At 38.2% G+C, this 6,891-nt stretch overlaps 1 pseudogene across 1 annotated transcript; it reads right to left on the bottom strand.

Annotated features, from left to right (window-relative positions):
• Positions 1 to 3,224: 3,224 nt before the first annotated feature.
• LOC308494393 (abl interactor 1-like) lies at positions 3,225 to 4,772 on the bottom strand (annotated as a pseudogene). Its single transcript has one exon. The product of its transcript is annotated as an abl interactor 1-like (transcript).
• Positions 4,773 to 6,891: the final 2,119 nt, after the last annotated feature.

Genomic DNA, 6,891 nt, shown 5'->3' with positions numbered 1-6,891 from the left:
AGTACAGGAAAGTTGTTGGAGTGAACATTTATTGTTTTGTTTTGGGGTATGTGAATGTATTCTTCTCCTGGGAGCAATACACTTTGTTTTGGGGAAAGCTCTCATCTCTCATTCAATTATGGAGTTCTAGTGGGGGCTTCTAATCATAGCATCCCTCTCCCTGACTACAGTTGATTTAACTGATTGAAGTAAGAGCGTGTCACATAATTCAAGAAATCAGAATTCTTCTTTAGAGTATTTCTAACTGAATCTGGATAAAAATATTCTGTCCTTATTTTCCGGCAAAACTTGGAGATATGTTGCTCAAGAACTTGTGGTAGACCTTTTAAAACCACAGGGACATAACTGGTCTAAGAGAATGCAGTCTACATTCAGGGATGATAAATAAAATGAAAGAATTCTATTTGTGTTCAAGTCTCTGGTCTTACTTGTACTTGTGGCCCACTTACATTCTTTTTTTTTAAATTTAAATTTATTTATTGGGGTGACAATTGTTAATGAAATTACATAATTTCAGGTGTACAATTCTGTATTACATCAACTATAAATCCCATTTGTGTTCACCACCCACCAGCAATCGCTCTCCTGGGTATCTACCCAAAAAATTTGAAAGCATTTCTCTATAGAGACACGTGTACTCCAATGTTCATTGCAGCTTTGTTTACAGTGGCCAAGACATGGAAACAACCAAAATGTCCTTTGATAGACGAATGGATAAAGAAGTTGTGGTATATATACACAATGGAATACTATTTGGCGTTAAGGAAAGATGATATAGGAACATTTATGGCCCACTTACATTCTTATCCTTCCTCTGATTATGTGTGCTTCATAAGAAAGTCCCTGTTTGCCTAAATTAGAATTGTTTTTTTATGTAACTTGTAACCAGTGACTTTCTGCTTGATACAGGTAGTCGTGTCCAGCATGACACGGGCAGTGAGAGAATGAGAAGGGGTGGCGAAGGGTTAAGAAAGAAACTGAAGTCAAGAGATTTATGCAATAGGGGCCAAGGGTCTCACAGTCTCAAAGGACTGAGAACCCCGAATCGGGCCACCATATGGCTTTTATTGATGTACACACAAGGAAGTAGCATTGTTTTTTCCACTTTCTGTGAGTCCCATACGTCATACCAGAAAACTGATTCAAACCAATCACCTTTGCCTGCAAGCGGCCAGTATCGAAAGCCCCATGATGCATTAGTAATTGTTGTATGTACCTCTCCAAGGGACAAAACATTTATGCTGAAACTTACTGATAAGAATAGATGGAGAACTGATGTTATCACATCATTGAATCACTTCCCAAGCAGGTTATGGGAAGGAATATAGCCACAGAGGCAGAAGCTCTCCTTAGACAGGGGAAGGTGGGGGTCTATGCCCACCTTTATCAATCCCGTGAGTTCTCATTATGGCCCCTATGCAACTGTGCCTGTCTTAGGTTGTTTTTCCCTTGAGGAATCTTACCCATCATTGACTAACCAGCCATTCTTTGGGGCCAAATATGGAGACATGAGGTGTTAGCACAAAGGTGAAGCAAGGTCACTGAAAGGATCAGTCTCACAGACTCTTCTTTCTTTAGGGGTAGGCACGAGGGGACAGACAGGTAGGCTGCTGCATGACAGCAACAGGTAATTCTGGAACCAATGTCAAACAGAATTTGACATTGAAAAAGTAATTCTGGAATCAATGTCAAAGATGCATTTATGCCTTATGTATGGGAAGTAGGGTATGGTTAATAGAGATTTGATAGTCTATGTGAGAAACAATGGGCACTTGAACTAACACAGTGTTGGTAAGTACTGTAAGTCTAGGTTTGCCATGCCCAGTTTTTCCTAGGCGTTGAGCTGATTTCCCATACCTATAGTCTGGTCATTTTTACAAAATGCAATTCATTTGTTTATATAAGATGCCTGGTCACTATTCACAGTGAGCATATTTTTTTAAGTCCTTAGGCATAAGTGTTTCAAAATATCTCTGCTAATCCCAAATGTCATCTCAGGGTTCATTTTTATTGATCTTTTTTTTCCAGTATGAGTCACATTTTCTTTTTTCTTTTCTTTTTTTCAATTTTAATTTATGAGTTTCAGGTGTACAAGACAAGGTAATACTTAGACGTTCATCATTTATATCCCTCACACTGTGAACCCCCATTCCCCCATCCACTATCCCTCCAACCTCTCACCGAGCCATCACATTATATATATAAAATTATAGTTGGCATTCATTATTGTTTAGCTTCTGGTGTACATTGCCATGATCAGGCATCCACAGTATCCCTGAGGTGGTCTCCCAAATAGGACACATGTCCATAGGATACCCAACAAAATCTTTACAATATTATTGAATACATTCCCCAAAATAATTTTCAAAAACCCTGAGGCCATCTTGTGGTTACCAACTGTTTCCTAATCCCTTCACCTTTCCCCTTATCCCCAACCCCCTCCCCACCCATCTAACAAATCTCAGTTTTTTCTTTGTGTCCCCAAAACTGTTTCTGATTAGTTCATTCACTTATTCTTTTCTTTAGATTCCGCATATAAGTGAGATCATATGGTACTTGTCTTTCTCTTTCTGACTTATTTCACTTAACATAATATTCTCTAGATCCATCCATGTTGTTACAAATGATAATATTTCTTTCTTCTTTATGGCTGCATAATACTCCATTGTATAAATGTACCACAGCTTTTTTTTTTCTGCAATAAATCAGTATCTTTTATTTATTTTTTTAAAGCAAACCAGTGAAGGAAAGGACAAAAACCTTTGGTTCACTTATATATTTATAAATGGAAAAAATTTATAATGCAAATTCACTCATTAAAAAACTTAGGTACAAATTACAACATTACAGATAACCTTTTTTTTGTTTTGTTTCACATGGAAAGCTTAGAGACTCGATTCATTTCAAGAGATCTAAGTACGAGTACTCCAAGTAAATATTACACAAATTGGAAGCATCTTGGATTTTTTAAAGTATATGTCAATACATAAATTTGTATGCATGCTTTAAACAAAGTTATATTTCAAGAATGAGAGAGTCTAAACAAAAAGTATGACCAACACCAGCATTTAAGTTTCTGATTTTAATATTAGTCTGACCTAGCATTAGTAACCATGCTCACTAAAACATGTAAAGGTACAATATGAATCATGATTTGTTATATATTATACTCCATATTCGCAGAATATTTAGGCGGTCATAAAGTTAACATTGTGTAAGTAAGTACATAAGCAAAATCAGTTATGGGCAGCTTCTTGTATAAATTGCTGTTTAGCAATATACAAACTGCCTCAAAGATTTATGCTTACAGGTAGACATTCAATTATTCCAATAAAACAGCATGTCCTGAAAATATGGGCACATTTTAAAACATTTTAAGACGATTCTGTTACCCATTAATAGTCCCACAGTATGACTCAGTAATAATAAGAACCTACTTTAAAAGAAAAAAAAAAGTTTAATCAGTATAGTGCATGATTGATTCAACATAATTCCCAGGGAACTGACCAGTCACTCGATTGCAAACTCCTTCATACCAACCATCATCGTTCTTCTTTACCACATAAATGATTGCACCCTCCATAAATGACAGCTCATCATCCTTGTCTTTCGTATAATCGTATATTGCCACAAGTTTCTCAATATAATTCTTGGGGGCCCAAGCAGGATCTCCATCGGCATACGTGTCATTATACTGAACTACTGCAGCCTCCTCGTCTTCATAATCCACTGGAGGTGGTGGTGGGGGGGAGGCGGGGAGTCATCAAACATGGGAATGTCGTCTGGTAGGGGTGGTGGTGGTGGAGTTGGACTATCAGCAATTGAATTCTGAGAATAAAGTGGACCTCCATTAACATGAGGCTGAGCAGAAAACTGAGCAGTCACAGAGGGAGTCCGTCTGTATCCACCAGAAGAAGTCGAGGAAGTGGTAGAGTTGTGTCGAGAAATCTGCCCGGTCATTGTGCCATATTGGGAGCCAGGAGCTGAGCCCCGGGCCACTGGTCCAATAGTGGGGGGTGAAGGTGTAGGCACGGCAATGGGAATGCCAATACTGCTGCTTCCACTGTTTTCTTGACTTCCACTTCCCCCACTACTTCCACTGTGTGTCCTCGGTCTCTGGTTTAAAGAAGCTGTCCTGCCTGGGCTATGCTGACTTCCAAGCCTAGCAGGACTTGTCATGTAGTCATTAGGAACTGTTGGAGGTTTAACAGGTTCCAGGGTTTTGTAAGGAGTATTCCGTCCCAAAGTTCCCCGGCCTGACATAGAAGGACTTGGTGGTTTCTGAGTAGGAGGATTTGTTCTCGACAGTGTGCCAGTTCTTACAGGCTGGTTATTTCCATGCTTGACACCATGGCCCACGTCATCCAGAACTGTATAGTCAATAGGTTTCCGAATATACCTTACAGGGCGCTCCATATTAGCAGGTGCTATTATTTTGTGAGTTCTCGATGTATTATTTGTTGTCAAAATACCAATCTCTCTTCGACCCACTTTCTCCTTATGGATGTCCACGGTCTGTGAGATATGATTGATGGAAGACTCCATTCTCCGAAGCTGCGAGGCTTGGATGTCCAGCAATTGGAGCACATTGTTGGCCAATGCATTTATTTGATAAGCAACACTAGCTAAGGATTGGGTTGTATAGGCTTTGGTCTCTTCTAAAGCTTTTCTCTTGTCTGTAGCTTGTATGTAGTCAGGTTCTGGTAACTCTCTATCAGCGCCCTCTAGCCAGACGGGATCTCCTCCTCTAGTAACATTTGCAGCTCTGCCATTTTCCACCCCTCCGCATCGCTTCCTCTCGCGTTAAAGAGACAGAAACAGCAAGGTACATGGAGGTTCTGAGCACCTGTACCACAGCTTCTTAATCCAGTCATCTACCGATGGGCATTTAGGTTGTTTCCATATCTTGGCTATTGTGTAAAGTGCTGCAATAAACATAGGAGTGAATACAGATTTTTGAATTGGAGTTTTGGATTTCACTGGGTAGATGCCTAGGAGTGGAATTACTGGATCATAGGGTAGTTCCATTTTCAGATTCCTGAGATACCTCCATACTGTTTTCCATAGTGGCTGCACTAATCTGCAATCCCACCAACAGTGCACTAGCGTTCCCTTTTCTCCACATCCGCGCCAGCATTTGTTGTTTGTTGATTTATTAATGATAGCCATTTTGACTAGGATGAGGTGGTATCTCATTGTAGTTTTTATTTGCATTGCTCTGCTGGTTAGTGAGGTTGAGCATTTCTTCATATGTCTTCTTGCCTTCTGGATGTCCTTTTTAGAAAAATGTCTCCTCAAGTCCTCTGCCCATTTTTTTATTGGGTTGATTGTTTTTTTGGAGTTGAGTTGAGTAAGTTTTTTATAGATTTGTGATATTAATCCGTTATCAGATACATCATTGGCAAATATCTTTTCCCATTCAGTAGGATCCCTTTTGGTTTTATTGATGGTTTCCTTTGCTGTGAAAAAACTTTTTAGTTTGATGTAATCCCACATGTTTATTTTTTCTCTTACTTCCCTCACGTGAGGGGTTATATCAGTGAAAATCTTACTCCGGGTAATGTCCATGAAGTTTCTTCCTATATTTTCTTCTAGATATTTTATGGTTTCAGATCTTACATTTAAGTCTTTAAGCCATTTTGAATTTATTTTTGTATATGGTGTAAGGAGGTGGTCCGGCTTCATTTTCTTGCATGTTTCTGTCCAGGTTTCCCAACACCACTTATTGAACAGACTGTCTTTACCCATTGTACATTTTTGCTTCCATTGTCGAAGATTAGATGGGCATATAGGCATGGATTTACTTCTGGACTCTCTATTCTGTTCCATTGATCTATGTGTCTATTTTTATGTCGGTCCCATGCTGTTTTGATTACTGTAGCCTTGTAGTATAGTTTGAAATCAGGTATCGTTATACCTCCCACTTTGTTCTTGTTGCTCAAGATTGCTGAGGCTATCCAGGGTCTTTTATGGTCCCATATAAATTTTAGGATTATATGTTCTATTTCTGTGAAAAACAGTGTTGGTAGTTTGATAGGTATTGCATTGAATATGTATATTGCCTTAGGCACTATGGACATTTTAACTATATTAATTCTTCCTATCCATGAACATGGAATGTGTTTCCATCTATTTATGTCTTCTTTCATTTCTTTCTTTAGTGTCATATAATTTTCTGAGTACAGATCTTTTACATCTTTGGTTAGATTTATTCCCAGATATTTCATAGTCTTTGGAGCAATTGTAAATGGAATTGTTTTTTTTTTAATTTCTCCTTCTGATATTTTATCATTGCTATATACAAATGCAACTGATTTCTCAATATTAATTTTACATCCTGCTACTTTACTAAATTCATCTATCAGTTCTAATAGTTTCTTGGTGGAGTCTTTAGGGTTCTCTATATATAGTATCAGACCATCTGCATATAATGATAATTTTACTTCCTCCTTACCAATTTGAATGTCTTTTATTTCTTTTTCTTGTCTAATTGTTGTGGCTAGAACTTCCAGCACTATGTTGAATAGAAGTGGAGAAAATGGGCAACCTTGTCTTCTTCCTGATCTTAGGGGGAATGGTTTTAGCTTTTCCCCATTGAGTATGATGTTAGCTGTGGGTTTGTCATATATGGCCTTTATTATGTTAAGATATGATCCCTCTATTCCCACTTTCTTAAGGGTTTTTATCATAAAAGGTTGCTGTATTTTATCAAATGCATTTTCCGCATCTATTGATATGGTCATGTGATTTTATTTTACATTTTGTTAATGTGGTGTATCACATTAACTGTTTTGCGGATGTTGAACCACCCTTGCATACCAGGGATGAATCCCACTTGATCATGGTGTATGATCGTTTTAATGTATTGCTGAATTCCGTTCGCTAATATTT

The sequence above is a fragment of the Rhinolophus hipposideros genome (assembly GCF_964194185.1).
Source record: "Rhinolophus hipposideros genome assembly, chromosome: X".
Taxonomy (NCBI): Eukaryota; Metazoa; Chordata; class Mammalia; order Chiroptera; family Rhinolophidae; genus Rhinolophus; species Rhinolophus hipposideros.
The sequence above is the reverse complement of the archived record's forward strand: the minus strand, read 5'-3'. Positions and strand labels throughout refer to the sequence as shown.